At 37.6% G+C, this 10,218-nt stretch overlaps 1 protein-coding gene and 1 pseudogene across 2 annotated transcripts in view; one reads left to right on the top strand and one right to left on the bottom strand.

Moving 5' to 3' along the window:
• The window catches only part of NTN4 (netrin 4), a 145,206-nt gene that overhangs the window by 20,184 nt on the left and 114,804 nt on the right, over window positions 1–10,218 (top strand). The window lies entirely within an intron of this gene.
• Window positions 6,005–7,247, bottom strand: LOC138166705 (ribosome biogenesis protein NSA2 homolog pseudogene; annotated as a pseudogene).

Genomic DNA, 10,218 nt, shown 5'->3' with positions numbered 1-10,218 from the left:
ATACATATATATATATATATATATATATATATATATATATATATATATATATATATATATAAAGACAATATCTTGTCTTCCTTCTTACATGTTTTAGAAAGTACTTCATGGTCACTTAATCTCAATTGCCCTCCAAAAAAAAAAGTACTTCATGTCCCCCAAAGTTTTTTTTTTAAAGCAATTGGGGTTAAGTAACTTGCTCAAGGTTACACAGCCAGGTGTTTCTGGGTGCTAAGTGTCTGAGCCTGGGATTCGATCCCCAGGTCATCCCAACACTGGGGCCGGTGCTCTTACTCACTGTGCTACCTGGCCGCCCCTCCCCCAAATTTTTAACAGCATTGCACAAAGCACTCTAATTATCCACTGGCTTAAAAGTGCCTCTAAAAAAGTGTTCCCTGTGATGATCCCAACATTGCACAACTACTCACTATTAGGACCCGAATTGTAATCACAATGCAGTTATATAATTACTATTAGCCAGTTGCATAACAGTGCAAGTGAACAACAATACTATTTTGTCATATTAAAGTTATCATGAAGTAACAATTGTCCTGTTGAAGGAAAAATGGCCCAGTAAGAAATAACAAACTGTGAGCTAGACCGTGAGGTATATGATTGCCCATCAGCATCCCAGCAAGTCCTAGGTTGGGTTTGGAGAACCTGCAGTCTCAAGGCCACATATGGCCCTCTAGATCCTCAGGTATGGCCCTCTTACTGAATCCAAATGTAGAACAAATCCTCTTAATAAAAGTAAAACTTGGGCTCAATCAAAAGGCTGCACCTGAGGACCTAGAAGGCCACAGGTGGCCTCGAGACCACAGGTTCCTCATCCCTTTGCTAGGTCTTTTCTAGCTAAATATAGTGTTATAGGAATCCATCAGTATATCTTGTGGCAAGATACAGTGCCCCATGAATTCTATTTACCTTAAATTTAAAATCTACTTTTCTGCATTAGCAAAGGTATTGACAGAAATAAGTCAGTACCATCTAGGCCTAAATAGTGTGCTGTGCTCTGTTCTAAGAGCCAGCTAAGGTGCCACATAGACCGATAGTCATACAGCAATTCAGAAAGGTTCAGAAGACTTACTGAATACTCGGAGGAATTTGCAGTTTCATTGGTTTGTGTACTCCTTTTTCCATGATGATGTATGCCCCTTCTTCTATACCTTCTCATTTGGTATAGTTCTCCTCTTTGTCTCTCCATAAACCCTCTGCAGATCAGCCCCTCAACATGTTGGACTTGGCTATTTTAATACTGCCTGGGTGCTGCCTTTGATACCAAAGTTCTTAAGAGTGTTTCACTGAACTACTTTCTTTACATGTTGTTGCCTGTTTTTTTGTGACACTTTTCAAGTACAAGTCATTATTGGTGATATGGTAGAGCCAACTTGATATCCACCGTCACATCTTTCCTTTGCCTTTAATTTCCTTGTAATTTTGATTCTGTCCCAGTCCATGGTGTATGCATCTTCACTCCCTGATCTCTTCTAACAACCTACCTTGTGTCTTGGGCCAGAGATTATGCCCTGGAAGACTTAGAACTTTCATCTCTGGAAGCCTCATCCTGAGACCCTACTGTCCTTATTTGTGAGTGCCTCTTGTAGCCCCCTGTATCTAGGGGGCCCTTGTCATGTCTCACTTTACTCTCTCACCACCTTCTGTCACCCTTTTCTCTTTGCAGTTCTAGAATCACAATCAAATTAGAAACTGTTATTGTTACTGGAATTTTCCCCTTCACTGTCTTTGTAACATTCCAAACCAAAATGCCCTTCCCTGGCCAGCATTTCCTTTTATGTGTTGACTCTCCTATTAGACTCTTAACTATCCTCTCTTTTTTATTTGTAAGTCTAGTACTTAGTACAGTACTTGGAACATAGAACATATCTTAATCAATGCTTTTTCATTCATTGGAAGAATATTGGTACTGTTAAGTCTTTCTTATGCCTTTCTCTGCTAAATTTCTACACCCAGTGCCTTCACTTCATTATCCATTGTTTCCTCAATCCCTAGGAATCTAGTTTTTGCCCCCACTTCTCTATGGAAATTGCTCATTTAAATGTCATTCATGTGATCACTCATATCAGTCATCATCCTTCTTGAGCTCTGTAGCAGTTGACATTATTGACCTCCTCCCCCTTTTACATAATCCTCGACTCCCTTGGCTTCAGAGACACCATAATCTTCAGGTTCTCATCCTGAGTCCAACAAATCCTATGTTAATTTTTTTTACTTTATCTCTTTTACTGGCTTTCAGGATAAAAATGTAACAGTGTTTAGAAGGGAATAAAATTGTCATGGAAAGGCTTTTTTAGAATAATAAAGACCTCTTCATGCTTAAAGGCAGATGGTGAGAGTCAGTTGAGAAGGAGAGAGTAAGATTCACGAGAGAAAGCAAGTTGCTGATAGAGATGGAAGAAAATGAGACCAATGGAATAGGTTAAAAAATGTAGTTTTATTCAGACCTTAGCATAACTCTTCTGTAACCAGTGGGAAAAAGAAAGTAGACAATGCTACTGAAAAGTTTTAAGGACCGAAGGAGGCAAGTTAAAGGAATTCAAGTCAGATGAAGTGGAAGGATAATTTATTTGCCATAAATCTTGGGGAAAGATAAAGGGGAGCAGTTGAATACTTGTTGGGTAAGAAAAAAAAGTGGTTTGGAATAGTCACTGTAGGGAATGAAATAAGGAGTTAACAAAGTATTGGTACTGGTCTCCCATGTAGGACTTTATTTTTTCCTTATTAAATGCCATCTTATATTCAGCCCATCATTTCAACCTTCCAGAATAATTTTGTATACTGATTCTGTCATCCAATCTGTTAGTTGCCCCTCCCAGTTTCATGCAGTCTGTGAATTTAGTATGCTTACCATCTATCTTTGTCCATGTTATCAATGTAAATATTTAATAGGCCAAAGATAAAAATGGAGTCCTCCACTAGAGATCTTATTTAACATTGTCATTGATTATACCACTATTGGGATCTAGTCATTCAGCCATTTCTGAATCTGTCTAACTGTACTATCACCCAGCCCAAAGAGTATCATGAGAGATTCTGCCAGTGACCAGAGGCTTGTTATTGATGAACCTATGTTGACTCTTAGTACTCATCACCCACCACAGGGTTAGCCTCTACCCACACTGAGATATGTTCATGTTTGTTTCTGTCCTGCTTTGCTCAGACTAAGTGTGTTATCCTCAGGATCCTTAGCATGTGCCTTCTGGATGGTGGAACTCATCAGCTGGTTGGTCTCCATGCCTCAAGGCTCTCCCCACTCCAAATAAATCATTCTCCACTCAGTTGTCAAATTGATCTTCCTGAAGCACTAGTTTGACCATGTCACAATCAAGTACAGTGGCTCCTTATTATGTTCAGGATCAAATATTAAATCCTCCATTTGACTTCTTAAGACCTTCCCAGTGTGGTCCCTTCTGCCTTTTTATGCCTCTCACACTTTACTCTCCTTCACAATCCACTGACACTGGTTTCTTTACTGTGCCTTACATTTGATACTCCACCTCTGGACTCCGTATTTTTACTGGCTCTTCTGCATGCCTTGAACTTTCTGTCTTCTGATTTCCCTGGCTTCCTTTAAGTTCCTGATAAAATCTAATGGCAATCCCTTCCCTCTTCAATTTGTACTGTACAGATCTGGCTGCATAATTGTTTGTCTGTTGTAGCCCCTGTTAGACTATTAGTGTGAGCACAGGGGCTGATTCTTTGCATCCCCAATGCTTACTTAGAGTGCCTGCCACAGTCGGTGCTTAATAAAGGCTTTTTGACTTGACTTGCAGAAGTATAAACCATAGGGTTGGCTACTAATTTATATGTATACCATGACAAAAAGTCAAATTCAAGTGACTTCAAGATTATTAGCTTATGTTCCTAAAAGAATAATGGTACTATTAACAGATTCAATTCAGTTCAATAAAATAAATTCAGTAATTTATTAAGCCCCTACTGTGTACAAGGAACTGAGGGTACAAAGATGAGAATGATACACAATCCTTGCTTTCAAAAAGCTTGCCTTGCCCTGGGTGATAGAACACACACACAGGTAAATAAATAAGGTAGTTTGAGGAGAAGGAGAACATTAACTACTGGTTTGATCGGGGAAGGTTTCACAATGGAGGTTGAATCTAAGCGAAACTATCAAGGAAGATAAGTATTCTGAGAGATAAAATCAAGTCAGCAAGCATTTATTAAGTGCCTACTATTGTGCCAACCACTGTACTGAATGGTGGGCATACAGAGAAAGGCAAAATCAGTCCGTGCTTTCAAGGAACTCTGAGTCTAATGGGGAAGACAATTTATGAATAGACCATAAGATCAATGAACCAACCAGATCTATACAGGATAAATGGAGATTATTTCAGAGAGAAGGCATTCAGGTTAAGGAACTAGGAAACGCCTTCTGCAGAAGAGGGGATTTTAGCTGAGACTTGAAGAAAGCCAGAAGAGCCAAGAGGCAGAGCTGAGGAAGGAGAGCATTCTAGGCCTGGGGCCAGCCAGTGAAAAGGCTTGAAGTTAGATGGGAGAATATCCTGGGTGAAGCCAGTGCCACTGAACCACAGGATGCGGGGAAAGGGCAAAGGGAAAGAAGACTGGAAAGTCAAGAGGGTGATAGGTCCTTACGGGCTTTATGGGTAAGGACGTTAATATATCCAAACACAACTAAGGAGGCATATTTGAAAGGCTCTCAAGACATCCAGCTAAATATGTTCAACAAGCAGTTGTAAATAATGGGGCTGACACTTTGGGGAGAGGTTGGGAGTTATCTGCAGGGAGCTAATAATTGAAGCATGACATAGATGAGATCCTAAGTGAAAATGTGAAAAAAAGAAGAGGACCAGGGGTGGCCAGGTAGCACAGCGAGTAAGAGCACCGGCTCCAGTGTCGGGATGACCTGGGGATTGAATCCCGGGCTCAGACACTTAGCACCCACCCAGAAACACCTGGCCGTGTAACCTTGAGCAAGTTACTTAACCCCAATTGCTTAGGGCCGGCCAGGTGGCTCAGTGAGTAAGAGCACCGGCTCCAGTGTCAGGATGACCTGGGGATCAAATCTGGGCTCAGGTACTTAGCACCACACCCAGAGATAGCTGGCCATGTAACCTTCAGCAAGTTACTTAACCCTGATTGCTTTAAAGAAAAAAAAAAGAAGAGGACCAAGGACCAAACTCTGGGGAATAATCCAGGTTTAAAAAGTGGAAGTGGCATAATGAGCCAATAGCAACGAACAGGAGAGGATGCAGAAAGTTAAAAGGAAAGCCCCTAGAGTGCTATGTCACTGAATCCAGGAGCAAAGAGAAAATAAAGGAGTGTCATATGTCATAAAGAAGTCAAGAAAGATGAGGACAGAAGAAAGGCCATCAGATTTTGTTAGAAAGAGGTCATCAGTAACTTTGGCAAGAGTTGTTTCAGGGGAGTAGTGGAGCCAGAGTCATATAGTAAGACTTGAGTAGGGAGTAGATGATGAGGAAGTGATGAGGATTACTATTCCTAGGAACCTGGTAGTGAAATTGGTAGAGGGCATAGAACAGTAGCTTGAAGAATACCACTCTAAAGAGAAGCCTTTTTTTAAAAAGGATATAGGAAAACCTGAGCATATTTTTAGGTTTAGGGGAAATAAACAGTAGAGAAGGAAAGATGGAAGCAGTATTAGGGGGAGGAAAGGACAGCATATGGGCACAGAAACAATGCAGGAGAATAATATTGAGGGTACAGGTAGAGGTGTTACCTCTAGCAAGGAAAAGGCTGTTTCTTCTTCCTTGGACTAGAGGGAAGGATGAAATGCTGAATGATACAGTCTCAACCAATACAATTAATAAAATAAAATATGGAGTAGATCTCCAAATAAAGCCTCAAAATCATGGTTATTTAATATTTTATGTAAAAAGTTTAAGTAACAGCAATTTATTTGCCATATGAACCCTTCTAAATCCAACTGTTTACTTTTAAAGTGTTTATTACCATTGTTTTTTTAAACATAGTTTACATACACACATATTTATACTGCTGCACTTAGTTTTTATCATTTCCATCTTTACTTATTTCCTCACATTCTTTTTTTTTGTAGCTACAAGCTTTTTTTTTTCTTTGTTTTTTAGCAATTGGGGTTAAGTAACTTGCTCAAGGTTACACAGCCAGTTATTTCTGGGTGTGGTGCTAAGTATCTGAGCCCGGATTTGATCCCCAGGTCATCCCGACACTGGAGCCGGTGCTCTTACTCGCTGAGCCACCTGGCTGCCCCTTACAAGCTTTTTTTATATTACCACTTCAAAATGGGGAAAAGTCTCATTAAAGAATAGAAAATAGTATTTCATCTCTTTTTCAAGTTAACCTCTAATCAAAATAACCAATGTCTATACATTGGTTTTGTTTTGTTACTGTTGTGGTTTTCTTGATATATTGTAGAATCTTTAATAATTGTCAAAGATGTAATACTGCTTTCAGTCATTCAGTCAATCAAATAAGCAAGACAGCATTTATGCACCCATCATTTTCTGGCTTGTTAGTAACCTGTACATAGTTCCCCAAGATAACTTTGCCTCCTTGTGTCAAAAGGCCCAGTTCACTCACATTGACTTCAGTGACAGTACCTTTGATAATAATACCCAAAGTTGTATACAATGGAGAGGAGGGATTCTTCTTCACACTAAGTATAGGTAGGCAAAAAGTGGCTTTAAGATCAGAATGAGTCACATGAGCCTTCTTAAAATGCAAACCCATTGGCCTAATAAGTCTTTTGTATTTTGGTGGTTTTCAAGTAAAGCCATCCCCAACAAAGCAGACTTTGGTAACCATTCTCTTCCAATACTTCTTCTTTCTCTTTCCTGTACAAATAACCTTTAACACTTTTCTCTCTGGGCATGAACTTTTGTCAAGGGTACTTCCCATTTACCTACCAGCTTCCTCTTTTCATTTCTGTTTAATCATGTGGGATGGACTTTGGCTCAGGATTGTCCCTCTCTGTCCAACAGATATGCAAGCACTGCTCCTTAGGGAGTTTTGTCATCATTCTTTCACTTGATATTTCTATTTTCATGCATCTTGATAGTCTTTTTCATCTGAATCTTCTCAGCATGACACTGTTTATGGTAGAGTTTGGCCTTTAGATCAATCATTTTCTTTGCTTTCTTTGAACATTCATTAGCCTCTTGACTTTCCTTTTTTCTCTTTTTCTCATGGGAATCTAAGTGGTAACCATACTGTTTTCAGTGTAATTTTATGTATTTGTTCTGTGGCATGTTGATGCCTGGGGGTCTATAAAAGAGCTGCCGAAAATGCTTCCAAACTTGAGACCCCTCTGCCATTAGCGACCAACTCCCTGCAAGAGGGAAAAGAAAAGGCCTCATATTCTCAGTATTGTAATTTCTTCTGGCATAATGCAATGTCATTGTATTTATATGCCAAAAAATACTCAACTATTTCTTAATTGTTGGACGTATTGCTTATGCAAAGTACCGTTTTTGCTTCAGCCTTGCCAACAAATGATTTTTTATTATTTTTAGATAATTCTGACGATTTTATGAGTACGAGGTGGCATGTTAACATTGCTTAAGGTAGAATTTGACTATTAGATCTTATGAATACCTTTTCAAAACCTCTTTAATTTATATTTTCACCTTCAAAATTATTTATATTTTATAACCACTTCTCCTTTGAGTAGTAAATATTACTTTTATAACTATTTATCATTTCCTTTTGATTCTGAGTATCAGATTTTTGTCAGATACAATTTACTGCAAATATTTTTTTCAAATTGCTTCCTTCTATATTAGAAATTTTCTTTCCTACAAAATTATGCAGTCAAACCATTAATTTTTCTTTCTAATAATTTCTATAGAGGTGCTAACAGTGTTGTCTTTTTATTTTTATTTTCTTTAATTTATTCATTTATTCTTAGTTTTAAACATTAACTTCCATAAGCTTTTGAGTTTCATATTTTATCTGCCTCCCTCCTCTCCTCCCTTCCCTAGATGATGTGCAGTCTGACATAGGCTCTACATATACATTCTTATTATACATATTTTCCCATTAGTCATGTTGTAAGGAAGAATTAGAATAAATGTGAAGAACCACAAGAAAGAAAAAACAAAACAAAGCAAAAAAAGAGAGAGAGCAAATAGCATACTTCAATCTGTATTCAAACATCATAGTTCTTTCTCTGAATGTGGATAGCAGTTTCCATCATAGGTCTTTTGGAGTTGTCTTAGATCCTTGAATTGCTGAGAAAAGCTAAGTCTGTCAAAGTTAGTCATTGCACAATATGGCTGTTACTGTGAACAGTGTTCTCTTGGTTCTGCTCACTTCACTCAGCACCAGTTCATATAGGTCTTTCCAGGTTTTTTTGAAGTCTGCCTGCTCATCATTTCTTATAGTACAATAGTATTCCATTACATTCCTATACCACAACTTGTTCAGTCATTCCCCAGTTGATGGGTATCCCCTCAATTTCCAATTCTTGGCCACTACAAAAAGAGCTGCTATAAATATTTTTGTACACATGAGTCCTTTTCCCATTTTTATGATCTCTTTGGGATACAGACCTAGTAGTGTAGTATTGCCAGATCCAAGGGTAGGCACATTTTTATAACCCTTTGGACATAATTCCAGATTGCTCTCCAGAATGGTTGGATCAGTTCACAACTCCACCAACAATGTGTGGGTGTTACAATTTTCCCACATCTTCTCCAGCATTTACAATTTTTCTGTTTTGTCTTTTAGCCAATCTGATAGGTGTGATGTGATAACTCAGAGTTGTTTTGATTTGTATTTCTCTAATCAATAGTTATTTAGAGCATTTTTCCATATGACAATAGATAACTTTAATGTCTTCATCTGAAAACTGCCTGTTCATATCCTTTTATCAAGTGGGGAATGACTTGTATTCTTATTAATTTGACTCAGTTCTCTATATACTTTAGAAATGAGGCCTTTATCAGAGACACTGGTTGTAAAAATTCTTTTCCAATTTTCTGCTTCCCTCCTAATCTTGGTGCATTGGCTTTGTTTGTGCAAAAACTTTTCAATTTAATGTAATTAAAATTATCCATTTTGCATTTCATCATGTTCTCTACCTCTTGTTTGGTCATAAATTCTCCATAAATCTGGCAGGTAAAGTATTCCTTGCTCTCCTAATTTGCTTGTAGTAACAGCCTTTATATCTAAATCATGTATCCATTTTCACTTTACTTTGGTATATGGTATAAGGTATTGATCTATGCCCAGTTTCTGCCACACTATTTTCCAGTTTTCCCAGCAGTTTTTGTCAAATAGTGAGTTTTTATCCCACAAACTGGGGTCTTTGGGTTTTTCAAATAGTCGATTACTATAGTCATTGACTACATGAACAATCTTTTTAATGGAAACCATCTCTAATGTTTCAGTATATGTGTGTGATTTATAGTAATGTATCTTTTGTAGCTACATTTTGGTTTATCACAATGGCCTTTGAATGGCCCTTTTCCTCTCTTCATAGAATTTTTCTCAATATAAAAAACAATTTGAAACAACATGCTAGGGTGGGTAGGTAGCACAGTGAATAGAGCACTGGCCCTGGAGTCAGGAGGACCTGAGTTCAAATCCGGCCTCAGCCACTTAATACAAAAAACTAGCTGTATGACCTTGGGCAAGTCACTTGATCCCAATTGCCCTACCTTCCCCCCTCCAAAAAAGCAAAAAAAAAAAAAGGAAAGAAAGAAACAACATGCTAATATAGTATAATATATTATAGGCAATCAGAAATATGTAATTAGAATCTAAATTGAAATGAGTTTATATTATAATAATATTTTTCCTAGAATTAGAAAAGTGATATCCTTTTATTTGTCTAAGTTCTCTGGGATAACATCATTACATTTTGAACTATCCTTTAGGTTTTTCACTTTTCCAGATCATTTTATAGATTTTCCACTTTTACTGCATTGTCTATGATTTTGCTTTTATTTGTTTTCTTCTTTTGGTTCTTTTTTTTTCAGATTCTCTATTCTAGATACTACATTGCTCATTTTCCCCATTATTCCTCTTGATTGTATCATTCAATTCTAGTTTCATTTCTTCTTAGATTTTTTAACTGTTCCTAGTTCTTTTATTTCCTCTAAGAATTTTCTTGCTTTGAGTCTTTAAATGTATGGAGAACATAGGGAATTAATCTCAGATATATATATATATAGATAGATAGATAGATAGATAGATAGATAGATAGATAGATAGATA

This window comes from Petaurus breviceps, unplaced genomic scaffold (genome assembly GCF_028583685.1).
Source record: "Petaurus breviceps papuanus isolate PSGF00001 unplaced genomic scaffold, PetGlider_PUasm1.0 225, whole genome shotgun sequence".
In the NCBI taxonomy this organism is placed as follows: domain Eukaryota; kingdom Metazoa; phylum Chordata; class Mammalia; order Diprotodontia; family Petauridae; genus Petaurus; species Petaurus breviceps.
The sequence above is the reverse complement of the archived record's forward strand: the minus strand, read 5'-3'. Positions and strand labels throughout refer to the sequence as shown.